The 20190-nt window shown below is 36.6% G+C and overlaps 1 protein-coding gene and 1 non-coding gene across 3 annotated transcripts in view; one reads left to right on the top strand and one right to left on the bottom strand.

Moving 5' to 3' along the window:
- The window catches only part of KPNA3 (karyopherin subunit alpha 3), a 113554-nt gene that overhangs the window by 72568 nt on the left and 20796 nt on the right, over window positions 1-20190 (bottom strand). Inside the window, exon 1 of one of the 2 annotated variants that reach the window (XM_072610508.1) lies at window positions 17291-17403. The exons of the other annotated variant lie outside the window; for it this stretch is intronic. The gene's annotated coding sequence lies outside the window, so the exon portion shown is untranslated. Of the gene's footprint in view, window positions 1-17290; window positions 17404-20190 lie in introns of those variants that run through there. 2 annotated transcript variants of the gene reach the window in all.
- Window positions 13598-13704, top strand: LOC140509313 (U6 spliceosomal RNA). Its single transcript, XR_011968645.1, has one exon. It is a non-coding gene; the product is annotated as a U6 spliceosomal RNA (small nuclear RNA).

The raw sequence follows: 20190 nt of genomic DNA, 5'->3' as shown, positions 1-20190 counted from the left end.
GTCAAGGAGAAAATATTGCAAGCAGCCAGAAAGAAACAATTTGAGTATTGTGGAAACACAATAAGGATAACACAAAATCTAGCAGCTTCTACATTAAAGGATCAGAGGGCTTGGAATATGATGTTCCAGAGGTCAAAGGAGCCAGAATAAAAACCAAGAATCACTTACCCAGAAAAACGGAGTATAATACTTCAGGAGGAAAAATGGTCAATCAATGAAGTAGAGAACTTTCAATCATTCAAAGACCAGAGCTGAACAGAAAATCTGACTTTCTAACACAAGAATCTAGAGAAGCACGAAAAGGTAAACAAGAAAGAGAAACCATAAGGGACTTACTAAAGTTGAACTGTTCACATTCCTACATGGAAAGACAATAATTGTAACTCTTGTGACTTTTCTCAGTATTAGGGTAGTTGGAGGGATTATAAACATACAGACAGAGGGCACAGGGTGAGTTGGATAAGAAGGGATGATAACTAAGAAATAAAATTAAGAGGTGGGAGAGGAATATATTGGGAGAAGAAGAAAAGGAGAAATAGAATGGGGTAAATTATCTCACATAAAAGACAAGAAAAAACTTTTTCAATGGAGGGGAAGAGGGGAAAGATAAAGAGTGAACCTTATTCTCATCGGATTTGGCTTAAGGAGGGAATACCATGCACACTCAATTTGGTATGAAAATCTATCTTACACTATAGGAAAGTGGGGGGAAGGGGATAAGTAAAGGATAGGGGGGATGACAGAAGGGAGGGCAAATGGGAGGAGGGGGTAATTAGAAGTAAATACTTTTGAGGAGGGACAGGGTCAAAAGACAGAATAGAATAAATGGGGGGCAGGATAGGATGGAGGGTAATATAGTTAAGTCTTTCACATCATGACTGTTATGGAAGTGTTTTTGATGACTACCCATATATAACCTATATTGAATTGCATGCCTTCTCAGTGGGGATGAGTGGGGAGGGAAGGAAGACAGAGAAGCTGGAACTCAAAGTTTTAAAAACAGATGTTAAAAATTATTTTTACATGCAAGTGGGAAATGACATACAGGCAATGGGGTACAGAAATCTATCTTGCCCTACAAGAAAACAGAGGAGAACGGGATGAGAGAGGGGAGAGGTATGATAGAAGGGAGGGCGGATTGGGGGAAGTGGTAATTAGAATGCACGATCTCTTGGGGTGGGAGGAAGGGAGAGATGGGGAGAAAATCTGGAACTCAAAATCTTGTGGAAGTGAATGTCGAAAACTAAAATTAAATCAATTAATCAAAGGTTAAAAAATATAACTTTCTTCTACAAATGGTCTTTCATGCAAAACCAGGAAGTTTAAAATCTCTTATATACAACCATCCTTCAGATATTCTGAAACAGAGACCATGTCTTCCCTGTTTTCTCCTAGATAAACATCCTCAGTTCCTTCATTTAATCTTCATATAACACTGTCTTCTTCTCTTCAGTCTCTTCACCACTGTGAGGCACTCAGGATGGAAAACAATAGCTCTAATGAAGTCTGTCCAGAGGAGAGTATCATTATATTTTATTACCTCCCCTGATTTGGAGGCTGCACTCCAAATCCTAAGATTGCTTCTTTTATCTTCCATCTCACATTAATCTAATAGTATCCTAAAACTTATAGGCCTTTTTAGAAGAATTGCTGCCAAGGGTGAAACTTTTACATTTATTCTTAGTAAATTTCATCTTATTTGCTTCAGTTCAACATTCCAACCTGTCAAGATAAATTTCTTTTAATTTTCTATTTTTATGAATATACCCATCAACCAAGATGAACATTTTCAAGTACAAATGATAGAAAATGAGGATTGTACATGAAATTATTATTCTGTTACATACAGTTTGTTTTCTTAAAACTAATATTAAGTATAACCAAATGCCTTATCTTTGTCCCCTCTGCTGTCTTCTGCATTGTAAAAAAACATTTCATTGGTGTGTTTTCTTCCTATTTTTTGCATCACTGTCACTACTGCCCACACTCCCTTTCCCTCTCTACCAAAATAAAATCTCTCCCTTATAACAAATAAGTTTAGACAAGCAAATCAAATTCACACCATCAGTCTAATATGAAATTTTGTGTTATTCCACACTTTTAGTCTATTAATGCCCCCTGCCAAGGGGTGGGAAGCATGATTCATCATCAGTTTACTTTAGTCAAGACTGGTCACTGTATTGAACATTCAATTCTTTCAAAAAATTTTTTTAATTATTATATTAAATTATTAAATTTTATATTATATATATTATACATATAAAATGTTAAATTATTATGTTTTAAAAATTATTATAGCTATATAAATAGAAATTCTCTTGGTTCTGTTCATTTCATACTACATTAATTCAGACTTCTCTTTCTTCATTTCTTATGGTACAACAATATTTCATTACATTTATTTACTATCATTTGTTCAGTCATTCCCCAACTGATGGGTATTGACTTTGTTTTTAATTAATAATAGCAATAATGATGATGATTATGCTAGCATTTACATATTTTCTCATTTAAACCTCACAATAACTCTTAGAGATAGATGCTATTATTATCATCCCCATTTTGCAGACAAGGAAACTGAGGCAAACAGAGGCTAAGTGACTTGCTCATGATTGTACAGCTAGCATCTGAGGCCAGATTTGAAACTCAGGTTTTCTTGATGGGGGCCCAGCACTCTATCCACTGCTCCACCTAAGTTACAAATATTTATGTAGCTATGGGTCCTTTTCCTCTTTCATTGACTTCCACGGAGTTATATACTTCACAGTGCTATTACTAGGTCAGAGTATGCATAGTCTAATGACTGAGGTCTAGTTCCAAATTGCTTTCTAGAATGGTTGGACTAATTCAGATCTCTACCAATACTGAATTAGTTTGTCTGGAACCAGTCAACAATCACTTATTAGTCACTTACCAAATGTTAGAGGATGGATTTACTTTCAAAGAATGAAGCAATCCTAAGTGAAGGTCCTCCCCACAGACCCTTTAAAACTTCATTTTCCCTTTTTGTCATCTTTGTCAATCTGATTTATGTGAAATAGAACCTTGGAGTTGTTTTAATTTGCATTTCTCTTAAAATCAGTCAGAGCATTTTTGTTTTTCTTCTTTCTTTCTTTTTCTTTTTTGAGGAAATTGGGATTAAGTGACTTGCCTAGAGTTACACAGCTAGGAAGTGTCAGATTAGATTTGAACTCTGGTTGTTCTGACTCTAAGGGTGGTGCTCGGTTCACTGCACCACCAAGATGCCATGGTGCATTTTTTATATGATTGTATTTCTTCTTTTGAAAAACATCCATTCATATCTTGAGCATTTATCTCTTGAGGAATGATTTCATCAATTTTCTATATATTTTGGCTACTGGACTTTTATCAGAGAAATTTGCTATAAAGATCTGCCTCCTCCCCTGCAAAAAAAAAAAAAAAAAAGGAAAAAAGCTTCCTTTTATTTCTAACTACACTGGTTTTGTTTGGCAGAAATCAGTTAACATCCCTATACTGTTATCTAATATATTAGATTTGGCTCAACAACAACAACCAAAAAAACCCCCTTCCTAACAATTAGTAATTCCTAAAAATTTAATTAACTGTTTTATAAGGTAAGGAGCTCAGCATTACTGAAGAGTTTCAAGTGCAGGCAACAACTGCTTTATTAAGCAAGACACTAGACACTGTGTAGGATGGAGGATAATTTGTCGGAGATGTTGCAGAGAGTTTAATGATTCAGGTATGGGCTGAACTACACAACATCCAATTCTAAGTCTGTGAATTCTGTTCAGGATTTCAGAAAGTGATGAATAAGTAAAATCTAAATAGTCACATGTCAAACACCCAAAAGCAGTAACGGCTGAGAACTATTTTAAACGTATTTCATTTGACTCTTATGATTAAATATTAACATACTTCAGTACAATAATGTTTAATACTGAGTTTCATTTACCTACTAGGTATACAATGTTATGGCCTTATCAGCTAAATAATGGAAGAGAATTCAGTATTTGGAAATGAATTCCTTTCAGTACTACTATATGCTTACTTTCTTGCCATCAGATCTCCTGGTAACCTTAGCATTGTATTTTGACAGCTTGTAATGAAAGGTAGTAGTATGGACTGCCAGGAAACAAAAGCAGATAGGTAACTTTGGTATCTAGAAATTAGAGGCTTGAGAATTCTTTCAGGCAAAGGAAGCAAGTGGCCTTTGAGGAAAAATAGCACTTTCAACCAACAGCTAGAGATTCTGCAAGGGGTGACTGCAACCATAGAGAAAACTTTAATTTAGCTTAAGAAAAATAAAAGAAGACTATAAGCACCATATTGATAATTTTATGAAACAGCCAAATGTAAAAATGAATCCATATCACTAGCATTATCTTCAGACAAGGAGGTACAAAAAAAATAATGTAAACAGAGTTTCCAAGAACATTATTTAATGGTTAGCAATGTTTGCATTTTAAAGCTGGAGAAAGTAGAAGATTCAAAGACTACACTTACCTTCTGTTTACCTAATTAATTATTCAAAGGGATGGATACTAGACCCAAATTTTCTGACCCTTCTACTGCTATCTATTATTATTCCAGTATAAAACTGATCCAAGCAACTGGGGGTGGGGTGGAGATAGTTAGGTTTCCACTACAAAAGAATGCCATCTTAAGTAGAGATATATACGTATAAAGAAAATTTGATGGAACTAAGGCCTAATAATTACTGCCTTTAGGACAAAATGTAATAAATTCTCAATACAGAATGGGATGCGGGGGGGGGGGGGGGGGGGGGGAAGAGCTTGAGGTAGGTGGGGAGACAACCCCAAGAACTATAAGAGTGGTTAGAATAAAATGAGAAGTGGAAAGAGACTCAGGCCCTGATGAACTTACAAGTGAATTTTACCAGTCAAAGAACAATGAATTAGCTGTAATACCAAAGAAATTATTTGCAAAAATAGGGAAAAGAAGTATTCCATCAACTTCTTTAGATAAACACGGCCCTGATATCCAGACAAGGGCGAAGTTAAGCAGGGAAACAAAACTAGAAACCAATATCTCTAATGAATAGTGATATTGAATAAAATGTTAACAAGGAGGCTTCAGTTACATATTTTCAAAAGTACAGACTTAAAATACCAAGTTAGATTTACACCAGGAATACAGGGTGGTTCAACATTAGGAAAACTGTAAATGAAACAGAACATAAAAAGTGTAAATCTATAAATTACATGACAACAGTTGCAGAAAAAGCCTTCAACAAATTTAAAAAATTAAAAATATTAAGGGCACAGGCACTGGTCCTGGAGTATAAAATGCAGTGTCTAGAACTGAACATTAACATTTTACTAGAGTAAAGCACAAGAGCATAAAAAGGCCATGATATTGTGCCATATGAAGAATGGTTGAAAGACATGAGGATGCTTAACCTGCAAAAGATTAGATTTAAAGGAACATAATAGCTGTCTTTTAAGTATTTTAAGGGCTGTTCCATCCAAAAGATATTAGACGTGTTCTACTTGAACTGAGATGCTGAATTAGAAATAATGGGTACAAGTTGCAAAGAGGTAAATTTAGATTTAATTAATATAAGGAAAAGTTCTCTAGATTTAGAGATATGTAAAAATAGAATCAGGGCTGGTCATGGCTGTGATGAGGCAGCTAGGTGGCACAGTAACTACAAGTATGGGTATAAAGGCAGGAAGACTTGAGTTCAAATTTGACCTTATACACTTCCTATCTCTGTGACCCTGGGAAGTCATTTAATCTATACCTGCCTCAGTGTCCTTATCCATAGAATAAGAGAATCTACCTCCCAGGGTTGTTGTAAGGACCAAATGAAATAATAATTACAAAGCACTTACTTAGCACAGTGCATGGCACACAGTAAGCACTATATAAATGTTAACTATTATTGTTCTTATTAATCCTGGCTGCTGGGTGAAACCAAGAGGCTGAAGGAATTGTTCGAATAAAGGAGTTCTGAACTGCAAATAAGCAAAAGTTCACACTAAGTCCAGCACAAATATGATCAGCTCTTGGGAGCAGAAGACTACCAGACTAACTACATTATGAGGGGAAAACCTAAGGTTTTTGGTTTTTTTTTTTTAAAGGAGGAGGTCAAAGCTTCTGTGTTGGTAATTATTAGGATTTCCCTTAGTGAATTGGTGGCTGCACTTTTAGCCTAAGTGAAACTGAGAGACTCAGTCTCCAAGCAAAAACAACAGAAATGTAGAAAGGACTGTCTCAGGAAGTTGTGTGTTCGCCTTCATTGGAAAGCTTCAAAGACTAGACAGCTTCTTGTCAGGTAGATAAAGGCTTAGACTAAATGTAGCCTCTGGGGATCCTGTGATTCATGACCAAAAGAAACATATCTGGTAGAAGCAGAGGAGTTATAATGTAATGGAATAGCACTTATAAAACATTTACAATGTGCCAAGCACTCCACGAACCTCAGAGGATACAAAGAGAAAAAGGCAAGGCAGTCTCTGCTTTTAAGGAACTCACATGCTAATTAGGAGAGACAACATATATATGCAGAGGAAGGTTCAACTTCCAAAAAGATGGAAATGTCACTTGATCATGGGATTATGATTTTAGAGCTGGAAGAGAACTTAGAGATCAATAAGTTCAAACCTTTCATTTTAAGGAAGAAACTGAAGCACACAGAGGCTTAACAACTTGCCCAGAGTCACATAGCTACTATGTGTAGGAGGTGAGATTTGCACTCAGGTCTTCCTGACTCCAAGTCCAGAACTCTGACTACTGTACCACCCAGCTATCCTTAGGGTCTGGATGGCAAAGCAACAAGGCAGGCAGTTTAGTCTCAGTGAACTCTGGAAAGCAATGGCAGGACAAATGGCCTTTGGCCAATGACTGTTGGGGGAAAATGTAGTGGAACCAAGGATTAGAGTAGATAAAGGCTGTAGAGTACTTCAGGCAGAGCTAAGGATGAGCCTATCAGCATCCAATTGAGTGCCAACTGGTAGGAACAGAGCAGTGGAGGGAGTACAAGAGATGAAAGAGGGTAGGAAAAGGGTTCCCTAAAGGCTGCTCCTGAAGATGGCAGAGTGAAAGCGGGGATTCACCTGAGCTCTTCCACAAACTCCTTCAGATACCTCTAAAAAGTGTCTGAACAAACTTTAGAGTGGCAGAATTCACTAGGAGACAGTGTGGCAGATATCCTGCCCAGAACAGCGCAGAAGGTCAACAAGATGAATCTATTACACAGGGCTGGGGGAACATGGACAGACTTGGTCATAGTGGAGTGGGAATGGCCCCAGGCAGACTGAATCAGAAGCAACAGTGCGGATTCCCAAACCACTCAGCACAGGACAGGAGTCCAGGAGAACTCAGTGAAAGAGAAGCACAAGGGCCACAGTAGCAGCAGCCGCCACTCCTGGGGTGTCAGAGCACAGACTAAATGTTTGAAAGTCACCTACTTGAACTTCTGAGAGCCAAGATGGCAGAGTGAACTGTAAGTGGTCTCATCCCCCCCTTGATGACCTTGAAAAAGCCAGAGAATACTGACCCAGGAAAAATCCAGTAATAGTGGAGTCAGCAGAAGGGGTACAGCAGTCTTTCAGCTAGGGAGAAGATTGTCAGGAAGAGACCCTTTTGCTGTAGCTGAAGGGGACCAGTGCAGGATCAGAAGTGTCCCAACAAGCCCCACCTCAGCAGACAAGCAGAAGATTCTGAGTCCCAACAGGGCAAAGTCTATAAGCACCAATACCAGGACCGCAGGTGTGCCTTAGCACAGGCAGGGGAATTGGGCAGACACCAGTGCAGAAGGGGGTTCACCAGCCGCTGTGCCTGCCTGCGCTCTAGTGCAGCCCAAGAGGAGGAGGAGACCTATCGCAGCCAGACTACCTCTTCTTCATATTTCATGCTGTGAGCTTCAATGTAACCCCTGGGAAACTCAGAAAGACTTCACTTGGCCCTGGCACACACCAGCCAGTTCAGCACCATGTAAGCTACAGCATTATATAGTTTCTAGCTGAAAGAACCAGAGGCCAAAATACATAAAGCCAGTAACCAGGCCCCAAGCTCCCAGCACAAGGAACTTGGAACAGAGCCCCCTGTACCCCAGAAGCAGAGAATCACTTTAAAAGTCAAGAAAAAGGTAATCACCATGAGCAAGAAGCAAATCAGAAAAGCAAAGATCATAGAATCTCACTATGGGGACAGGGAAGATCAAAATATGAATTCAGAAGAGGATAGCACTGACAATATACCCACATCTGAAATCTCAAAAGGAAATATGAACTGGTCTCAAGACCAAAAAAGCATTCTTGGAAGAGCTCAAGAAGGATTTTAAAAGCCAAATGAGAGAGGTAAAAGACAAACTGACCAATGATTTTAAAAATGCAACTGACAAAATGAAAAAGGATTCACTGAAGAGAACAGCTCTTTAAAAAAGTAAAATTTGCCAAATGGATAAAGAAGTACAAAATCTAACTGGAGAAAACAAGTCCTTAAAAGGGAAAACTGGACAAATGGAAAATGGAGGTACAAAAGCTAACTGAAGAAAACAATTCGTTAAAAAATAGAATTGGGCAAGTGGAAGCTAATGACTCTATGAGGCATCAAGAATCAGTCAAACAAAATTGAAACAATGAAAAAATGAAAGTAAACATAAAATACCTCACTGGAAAAACAATTGACCTGGAAAACAGATCCAGGAGAGATAATTTAAGACTTACTGATCTAACAGAAAGCCATGATGAAAAAAAAAGAGCTTGGATAATATCTCCCAAGAAATCATCAAAGAAAATTGCTCTGAGGTCCTAGATCCTCACAGAAATAGTCATCAAAAGAATACACCAATCACATGCTGAAAGAGATCCTAGATTGAAAATGCCAAGGAATATTGTTGCCAAATTCCAGAACTATCAGGTCAAGGAGAAAATACTGCAAGTGGTCAGAAATAATTCAAATAGTGAGGAACTACAGTCAGGATCACACAGGACCTTGCAGTTTCTACATGAAAAGATCAGGGGACTTGTAAAAAGATATCTGTAAGGCAAAGGAGTTTGGACTACAACCAATTTCTCAGCAAGACTGAGCACAACCTTTCAGGCAAAGAAATGGGCACTCAATGACATAAGGATTTCCAGACCTTCCTGATGAAAAGGCCACACAGCTCAACAGAAAATTTGATCTTCAAATACAAGACTCAAGAGAGACATAAAAAGATAAATGGGGGGAAAAACAGGAAAAACCCAACAACTTGGTATTCAATATGGGCAAACTTTATATCTCTATATGGGAGGATGATAGCTGTTAATGTTGAGAACTGTATATTTATTTTGACATTTATAAGGGATATACATGTATCCAGAGAGTGAGCATAAGTTAACTGATATGATAATAAAAAACACAATTAAAGGGTGCAAGGGATTGTAAAGGGAGAAGAGGAAAGGAGGCAGAAAAGGGTAAATTAAATACGTGAAGAGGCACAAGAACATATTATAGTAGAGAGAAATAAATGAGGGAGATGAGCAATGTTTGAGTTTTACCGTCACTGGATTTGGTTCAAGGAGGGAACAACATAGTCAAGTATGGAAACCTTAGAAATCTAACTTGTCCAATAGGCAGTAGGAGGGGAAAGAGGAAATAAAAGAGAGGGGTTGGTTAGAACTGAAGGAAGTAGTAAAAAGGGAAAAGTGAAAGAAAAGGGAGGGGAGTTGATTGAAGGGAGGAAAGACTGAGGGAGGCAGTGATCAAAAGTAAAACTCTTGAGGAAGGGAAGGGAGAAATAAACGCATAAACAGGAGGGGAAATAGGATGGAGAGAAAGACACAGATAGTAATCATAACTGTGAATGTGAATGGGATGAACTCTCCCATAAAACAGAGTTGGACAGCAGAATGGATTAAAAAACAATCCTATGACATGTTGTTTACAAAAAATACATTTGAAACAAGGGAATACACACAGGGTAAATATATATTATAATATATTATGCTTCAGTTGATATAAAAAAAAGCAGGGGGTAGCAATCCTAATCTCAGACAAAGTAAAAGCAAAATTAGATTCAATTAAAAGAGATAAGGTAGGAAACTACATCCTACTAAAAGGCATCATAGACAATGAAATAATATCATTACTAACAATATCATTACTAAACATATGTACCAACTGGTATAGCATCCAAATTCTTCAAGGAGAAATTAAGGAAGTTACAGGAAGAAATAGAGAGCAAAACTATACTATATAGTATATAGTATATAGTATATAGTATATATATATATATATATATATATATATATATATATATATATATATATATATATATATATACACACTATATACTAGAGCAAAAACTATATATATCAGCCTCCCCCAGCTCTGAACTTGACAAATCTAACCTCAAAATAAACAAGAAGGAAATTCAGGTGAATATAATTCTGGAAAAAGTAGGTTATGATAGACCTCTGGAAAAAACTGAATGGGGATTGAAAGGAATATACCTTTTTCTCAGTGGTACGTGGCATATACGCAAAAATTGACCATGTACTAGGGCATAAAAATCTCATAATCCAGTGAAAGACAGAGATAGTCAATGTATCCTTTTCAGATTATGATGCAGTAAAAGTTATATGTAATAAAGAGTCATGAAAAAATAGATCAAAAATTAATTGGAAACTAATAATCTAATCCTAAAGAATGTGTGAGTTAAACAACAAATCATAGAAATAATCCATAACTTCATTCAAGAGGATGACAATAATGAGAAAACCTACCAAAACTTAGGTGATGAAGCAAAAGTGGTTCTTAGGAGAAGTTTTATATCTTTGAATGCTTACATGAATGAAATAGAGAAAGAGGAGATCAACGAATTGGGCATGCAAGTGAAAAAGCTAGAAAAAGGACAAATTGAAAATCCCCAATTAAATGTCAAATTAGAAATACTGAAAATCAAAGGGAAGATTAATACAATTGAAATTAAGAAAACTATAGAACTGATAAATAAAACTAAGCTGATTTTATGAAAACAATAAAATTGATAAACCTTTGGTCAATTTAATTAAAAAAGAAAGAAAACCAAATTACCAGTATCAAAAATGAAAAGGGTCAACTCACCTCCAATGAAGAGGAAATTAAAACAATAATTAGAAATTACTTTGTCCAATTATATGCCCATAAATTTGACAATCTTAAAGAAGTGGATGAATATTTACAAAAATATAAACTGCCCCAATTAACAGAAAAGGAAGTAAATACTTAACTAACCCCATCTTAGAAAAAGTAAGCCATCAATGAACTCCCTAGGAAAAAATCTCCAGGGCCAGAATGGATTTACAAACAAATTCTATCAAACATTTCAAGAACAATTCATTCTAACACTATATAAACTATTTGACATAACCAGCGAAGGAGCCCTAACAAATTCTTTTTATAATACAAATATAGTTCTGACACCTGAACCAGGAAGAGCCAAAACAAAGAAAGAAAATTATAGGCCAATTTCCCTAATGAATATAGATGCAAAAATTTTAAATAAGATATTAGCAAAAAGATTACAACTTATCATGAGAATAATATACTTGGATCAGGCAGGATTTATACCAGGAATGCAGGACATTCAGCATAACTGATCATATCAACAACAAAACTAACAGAAACCATATGATTACCTCAATAGATGCAGAAAAAGCTTTTGACAAAATACAACACCCATTCCTATTGAAAACACTGAAGAGCATAGGAATAAATGAAGACTTCCTTAAAATAATGAGTTGTATCTACCTAAAACCATCAACAAGCATTATATGTAATGGGGATAAGCCCCTAGATGCATTTCCAATAAGACTGGGCATGAAGCAAGGATGTCTATTATCATCACTGTTATTCAATATGGTACTAGAAATGTTAGCTATAGCAATAAGAAAAAAAAAATAAATTGAAGGAATGAGAATAAAGAACCTAAGTTATCACTCTTTGCAGATGATATAATGATATACTTAGAGAATCCTAGAAAATCAAGTAAAAAAACTACTTGAAATTATAAACAACTTTGGCTAAGTTGCAGGATACAAAATACACCCATGTAAGCCATCTACATTTCAATATATTACTAACAAAGCCCAACCACAAGAGATAGAAAGAGAAATCCCATTTAACATTACTGTAGACACTATAAAATATTTGGGGGTCCACCTGCCAAAACAAAACCAGGAACTACAGGAACACAATTATGAAACACTTTTCTCACAAACAGATCCAAATAATTGAGATAAATATCAGTTGCTCGTGGGGAGGCTGAGCTAATATAATAAAAATGACAATTCTACCTAAATTAATTTACATATTCAGTTCCATACCAATCAAACTACCAAAAAATTATTGTATAGAGGTAGATGAGGCTTTCACAGGGAACTTTCTAAGAGTTCACATTTTAAGAGAACATGTCAAAATTTATCAGTAGGCATAGTTCTAAGAAAAATACAAAACAGTGGAATAGATTTCTAGGAACAGTGTGTGAGGAGCAAGCAAAGTAGGATCTTTTTGCTGTTTTTATTTATACCAAGGAACTATAATGCCTCTGAATAATGGGATTAAGGAGGATCTTTCCCACCCATGGTTGGACCAGACTATTGAAGGAAGCTTGATTGGGAGAGTTCTTTTGTAGGAGGATCCCAAGTACCTTTTGTTTATTCTGAGAAACTGAGTCAGAGGGTCATGCCCTTTGGCTCTGAAAAGTGAATAAATACTCCGAGGGTGAGGTTTTACTTTGGGTCTTAGTTTTTGGAAGAAGGTCAGTGTGCCAGATGAGATTCTGGGAAGCAGTTAAGCAGCCTCACAGCTTTGAAAACCCAGATATTGGTACTTCCCTCTCTGGTAAAGATATATGTATGCTAATGGTCAGGCAGTTGGATCTGTATGTTCATCTGTGATGTATGTATTGCTTATGGTCAGACAGTTGGTCTGTCTGTTGGTCTTTATTTCTCTGCTTGTATTTTCTCTGTTGGCATATGTGATTAAAGAAGATTGTTGACCCCTCAAAAGTTTCTTACCTTTTAGAAAAGCAGATCTAAGAACCTGTCATAGCAGGCCATTCTGGATGTGTTAGGGTGCTTGCTGCTAAAGGGAGCCACTGGAGTTTACTGAGTGTGTGTATGTGTGTGAGATGGTAAGACTTGCACTTTAGGAAAATCACTTTAGTAGCTGAATGGAGAAGGGAGACTTGAGGCAGGCGGACCCATCAGTAGACTGTCACAATAGTATACAGGACTAAGGAGATGAGAGTAGTAGTACCAGGGCAGTGGTAATGTCAAGAGAAGAAAAAAAGACATACACAAGAGATGTTACAAAGGTAAGATTGACAAGACATGGCAACAGATTGGATATGAGGGAGGTGGTGATAGTGATGAGTCAAGGATGACACCTAAAGGTCATGACTCTGGGCAGCTGAGAGGATGATGGTTCCCTTGGCAGTAATAGGGAAGACTAGAAATGGTTTAGGGGGAAAGATTATGAGTTCAGTTCTTTATTCATGTAGAATTTAAGATAACTAGTAGATATCCAGTTCAAGATGTCTAACAGGCAGTTGGAGATGTGAGTGGAGATCAGGAGTGAGGTTAGGGCTTCATAAGAAGATTTGAAACTCAACAATATAGTGCTTGCTTCAGCAACATATATACTAAAATTAGAATGATACAGAGAAAATTAACATGGCCCCTGCACAAGGATGACAAGTAAATTTGTGAAGAATTCCACAGTTTAAAAAAAAGGGGGGAAAGAAACTCATCAACATAGAAATGATAATTGAATCCATGGAAAATGATAAAGTCATTTTAAGAAAGAGAAAAGAAAGCAGAAAAGAAAATCCAGGATGAAGATTGAGAAAAGGCCATGGGATTTTGCAATTAAGAGATCACTGAGGCGCAGCTAGGTGGCACAGTGGATAAGAGCATTGGTCCTGGAGTCAGGAGGACCTGAGTTCAACTGCTCCCCAAAACCCCAGATACAACTTTGGGGAGAGCAATTTTGGTTGAACAATGATACTGGAAGCCAATGTAGAGTTAAGAAAAGAGAAGAGAGGTAGTGAAAGCACTAAATATAGATAGTGTTCTCAAGGAATTAAGGCAGGACAGATATGGTGAGATAGCTAGCTGGGGATGGATGGATCAAATGAGGCATTTTTGAGGATTTGGAAACATGGTATGTTTGCAGGTGGTAGGGAAGCAGCCAACAGACAAGGAGAAATTGAAGATAAATGAAAGAATAGGGATGAGAGAGGAGGTAATATGCCGGGTGAGAGAGGAGGTAATATGCTGGAGGAGAGAGGATGGAATGAGTTCACTTGTACAGGCTGACCTTTCTACTAATCTCCTTTGTTTTATGGGTAAGTTCAATCCATTCATATTCAGCGAAGATTGTTAATTGTGTATTTCCCTCCATATTAATCCTCTTAAACTCTTTCTTCTTTTTGTTTCACACCCCTCTTTTAACCCCACTTATTCACCCTTCCTAGTCACAGAAGTTTGTTTTACTTAGAACTACTTTCTCCCTTAACTTATCCTATTTCCCTCTTCTTCCACCTTTTCATTCTTGTTTCTCTCCTCTGTACCTGTTAAGTAAAACATATTGTTTTATCCAACTCTGTGTGTTTAGGCACAGATATGTGAATTATTCCTTGCTTTGACCAATTCTGATGAGAGAGAAATTCAAATACCACCTTCTCTCCTCATTCTTTCTTCACCCTGTTAGTATTGTCTTCTATTTGCACACCCTGATTATAACTCAGTCTGTGTTTTCTAGATTTTTGTGGAGTTTCAGCTCTATCTCCTACTACTCTTAAACCTTGGCTCTTATTCAAATATTTAAAAGATTTTCATATGGAAGAGGCTTTAGATTTACTCCATGTGTGCTCTAAGAGGGTTAGTCAAGGAACAAAGAATGGATATTAAAGAAAAGCAAATTTTACTTCAAAGTTTGGAAGAACATTATAAAAATTATAACTGTCCAAAAATGACATGGGCTTCCAACTACAGGTTTGCGAAAAAGACTGGATAATTGTTTTGACAGGATGGTTTGGAGAAGAACCATACATGGTAAGTTAATGAACTTCTAACTCTGAGTCTATGATGGTCTGAATTTTAAATTTATTATAGCAGTTAAACATGACTATACACTTTATTTTTTTCTGAAAGGGAGATATTTTTTATATATTTTATCTCAGAACTCTAATGTGAATTTGTGTGAAACAATGAACTAAAAATCTAATTTAGATCGAGTACTATGTAAAATTACTTTAGAAAGAAAAATAACACATTACAAAAGCAATGTTTACCAGAAAAAACTTCCAATTATTTTTGTAGTTTTGATATCAGTGAGATAGGCATGTTAGCAAAGGATACATAGATGGAAATAGGAATGGTTGAGTTAAGGATCAAGTCTAAATGAATACCATATACAGTGGAGTACTTAGCTTCGTACTATAAAAACAGTCCTGAAAGGTTATGTATATGTAAACAGAACTTTCATTTTTTAAAAAAATTATTTTAAATAGACTGGGACAGCCTGCTATTTAAAGGGATATCAATTTTGAAGCCTTTGGTAAAATGAATATCACCCTCTCTGCAGCATATCTTATTTGACAAAAATTAGCTAGACTATTACATTAATATCCTAACTGGTCTCCCCTTCCAATTTATACTACATACCACTGCCAGTTTATCTGTACTGTAGTATAGAAGAGGGCTAGATTTGTCAACACATATAATGGCAATCAAAATAGCACATTTTGCTGTTTTTGTTTTAGTATATATAGCCTCTGATTGAATCTTGCCTTTATCAATCAAGAGTCTTTACAAGGAGTAAAGTACAGAAACAAGAGTTTCTCTAACTAGAAATAGTATATGTATTTGCATTGTTAATTATTTTAATGTGATTAAAGATCTTTATCACTTATTAATGGACCTGCCCATTAAGGGGAGTTTGATTAGGGAAGATATGTGGGAAGGCCCAAACCTTTTGTTAATGAAGCATTGGTTCTCAAGGATTGTGATGCCCCCTGGCTCTAAAAAAGGTATAAATACCTGGGTTGAGGTTTTACTACTTTGGGGCTTAGTTTTCGCAAGATGATTTGAGTGCCAGATGAGGACTCTGGGAAGTTGCTAAAGGAGCCCCATAGTTGGGGGTCTTTTGAATTCTCTGGATTTTTTTGAAATTCAGGGTGTTGACTCCCTGAACTAAGTGAATGATATATGTGCTTGATTAAAGTGATTATTAACCCCTCAAAAGCTTCCTTTCCTTTTATGAATAGTAGACCTGTCTGTGTATGTACTACTGCTACAACAGGAAAAAGCTCTATTCAAATATTCGATTTCCATCTCCTTTCACTTATTACCTGTGTGATCACAGGCAAGTCAGTTAACCTCTTGGCCTAAGTTTCCTTACATGTAAAATGTGGAAAATCATAATATCTATAGTATACATCCTATGCAGTTGTATGAATCAAATGAGAAGGTATGTAAACATGATTTTTAAACCTTAAAAATCACTATATAAATGTCTGCTAAGGTTGGTTGTGGCAGCAGTAGTAGTAGTAATAAGTAGAAGCAATATGTATTAGTAGGTACTTAGTACTTTTGAGTATAGTACAATTGGTTTCACCTACCCTCACTCCTTCTAAAATCTTCATTGGCTCCTCTCTACATATTTTAAGTCCTCTAAAATATACCCCTAGAAGCCTTTGAGTTTTGTCTTCTGCTACCCAAGTTGTCCTTTCTCAGGATGTTCCTTTCATCTGAAAAGTCATCCATTATTTACTCTTGATTTCTGTACACAACGTCAAAATTCAGCTGCCTGGAGAAGTTCATTAGCATTGTATGTCAATTTTATGATGGCATGTTCGTCGGGGGTTTTGGATAGTGGATAATGCTCTCATGTCTTCACAATTACTAATGGAGTGTAACAGGGCTGTGTCACAGCTTACTCCCGTGCTTTTTAGCATTAAGTTTTCAGCCATGTTGTCAAATGGTTTCAATGAGGATGAACATAGCATCAAGGTCAACTATCCTACTGACAGTAAGTTCTTCAATCTGAAAAGGCTACAAGCCAAGACCAAAGTGGAGGGAGTGCTGGTGCATAATTTTCTGTTTGCAGATGACTGTGCACTCAATGCAGCCTCTGAAGCTGAGAAGTAAAGTATGGATCAATCCTCTGCCCCTGTGCTAATTTTGGCCTAATAATCAATACCAAGAAAACACAGGTGATCCATCAGCCACCTCCACACCATCCATATGTGGAACCATCAATTACAACAAATGGAGAAGTTTTGAATGCTATGGATAAGTTCACTTACCTTGGAAGTATACTTTCCAGGGATGTACACATTGACAATGAGGTTGCTGCATGCACTGCCAGAGCTAGCTCAGTGTTTGGGAGGCTCCGAAGAAAAGTTTGGAAAAGAAGAGGTATTAGATTGACTATCAAACTGAAGGTCTACAGAACCATTGTGTTGACCTCATCGTTGTATACCTGTGAAACATGGACAGTTTATCAGCACCATGCCAGGAAACCAAATCACTTCCATTTGAAATGTCTTAGGAAGATTCTGAGGATCACCTGGCAGGATAAGGTACCAGACACTGAAGTCCCTGCTTGAGCTGAACTGCCAAACATTCAAACTATGGGCTGGCCATGTTGTTTCAATGCAAAATGTACGCTTGCCAAAAAGACTGTTTTATAGAGAACTCACATGGAGCAGGCGATCACATGGTGGTCAAAGAAGAGATACAAGGACACTCTCCAGGTCTCTCTCAAGAACTCTGGATTTGACTGTGCAACATAGGAGGCACTGGCACAAGACGGCTCAGCATGGCGTGCCCACATCAGAAAGGATGCTATGGTCTATGAGCAAAGCAGAATTGAAACAGCACAATGTAAACCTAAGATTCGCAAACTTGGAGTATCTACCCAAAAAATTCATATGAACTATCTATGCCCAACCTGTGGTAGAGTATTCTGAGCTCGTACTGGTCTGATCAGTCACAGTCAGACATGCTGAAACTTCACTTTATCATGGTGATGTTATTTTGTTCCTCTTCGAAAACCAAGGACAACAACCAACCAGCTTCTGTATACATTCTAGCCTATCAAGTCTCTGATCTTGATGCTGGCTCTTTAAATAGCTCCTTCAAATTGCCCACCCACGGTGCCATTCCAGACCCCAGCACTGCTCTATTTCTAAGGATGCCAAATTTCCCCTCAACTGTAACAAAGATACTGGTACTATGGAGCAGATTCATGCTTCAGATTAAGAACTTAACACACCTTTAAGGTCCCTTGCTTACTCATACTCTGATTCTATAAATCTAAGAACAAGACATGACCACGGGTGGAGGTAGGAAGGTCAAGTGGAGAAAGGAAGAAATATAAAATGTTTAAAAAAACAAAAGTAAAATTCTCAGTAAAAAATTTGTACAATAAAAAAAATGACTGAGGACAAGGTACGTGATGATTTTAAAAGAAAATCTGTACATTTGACCCTTCTACTGATACAAATAAGAAAAATATAACACCTTACCTTTTTTCTAATACCTGACAATATAAACCGATATACCGTGAAATAATTACAACATTCAAAATTTGCACTGTCTTCCTTACCTAACACTGAAGTTATTGGCAATAAGTATATAATGCAAACAATTTTTGATAATGAAATGGGTATTCCCCTTATTAATTCAGATCACAACCAATCCATTTCTTTTCATCCTAAGTTTCATCCTAAGTTCTGTGAATTTTCCAGAGGGTTCAACTAATGTGCTAAAGGCCTTCTGTTGAGTCTTTTAACGTTACATGAGGAGAAAAACAAAGATGGCCAAGAAGGAGGAATCAGTACAGATACTCCTCAACACAGATGGAGAAAGAGATAATTCTAAGAAATTCTAAGAGATGATGAGGAAATCAAAGGGGAAACCATGACCACAGAGGGTCATGAGAAACATGGAAAGTTAAATACATTCAAGCAAGAAGAGGAAGGACACATGGATGGACTGTTTATATTCTAATAACAGGAGGGGATATATGTTCTCCTGAGCACCCCAAAGTTATCAGGCAGAGGTCATAAAAAGGGCCATATAAAAGAGAAGAGTGTTTTATTATGTTTTAATAATTTCTTTTTGAAGAAAGGAAAGGGAGGGAAAAAGAAAATATTGGGGGGAAAAGATTTAAGGTTAAGTAGGGTAGATTCAAGGAGAGATTACTCAAAACAAATTCTTACCTAGGAATCGTAAGGAGGAGTTTAAAAAGAAAAGAAGACTGGGTAAAAATCTCTGACTGGGATCTGGGTAAGAACAGGAAAGGAAGAAGAACGGAAACACAGCATCAAGCATGGATCACTAGTGTGAGGCATTCTCCTCTCTAAATACATTTTTCTTTGTCAAGAGGAAATGGGGAAGCAGAAAGAGGAAAAAGCGTAAGGGAGCAGATTGGAAGGATATATAATTAATGAACATAACTGTGAATGTAAAGGAAGTTAATTCACCCTTAAAATGGAAGAGGACAGCAAACTAGATTAGACAGCAAAATCTAACAATACAGTCCATACAAAAAAAACAAAAACGCTTGAGTCTAAAAGATTCAAAGAGAATAGAAATAAAGTTTAGCTTCAGCTAAACTCAAAAGTAACAAATCATCAAAAGAATAATTTCATCAAAGATAAGGACAATAATGAGACAACAAGCCAATATTTTGGGGTTATGGCAAAACCAGTACTTAAAGGGAAAATTATAGCTAACAATTTCATCAACAATTTCAGCTCTTTTTGTGGTAGTTAATAATTGGAAATTGAGGGGATACCCATCAATTGGGGAATGGCTGAACAAGCTATGGTATGACTAAAATGGAATATTATATTGTGCTATATGAAATGACAAATAGGATGACTTCAGAAAAACCTGGAAAGATTTACATGAACTGATACAACATAAAATAAGCAGAACCAGGAGAACACTGTATACACTAACAGCAATACTGTACACTGAAGAACTGTGAATGATTTAGCTATTCTCAGCAATACAGTGATCCAAGAAAACCCCCAAGAACTCATGATGAAAAATGCTATCTGCCCCCAAAGAACTCATGTTGTTTGAATACAGACTGAAACATAGTAATTTTTTCTTTCTTTTTTTGTTCAAGTCTTCCTGTACCATAAATAACTAAGATGAAAATGTTTTACATGTACATGTATAACCTATATCA

Source organism: Notamacropus eugenii, chromosome 5, assembly GCF_028372415.1.
Source record: "Notamacropus eugenii isolate mMacEug1 chromosome 5, mMacEug1.pri_v2, whole genome shotgun sequence".
NCBI classification, from domain to species: Eukaryota; Metazoa; Chordata; class Mammalia; order Diprotodontia; family Macropodidae; genus Notamacropus; species Notamacropus eugenii.
This window is presented reverse-complemented; position numbering and strand designations above follow the sequence as displayed.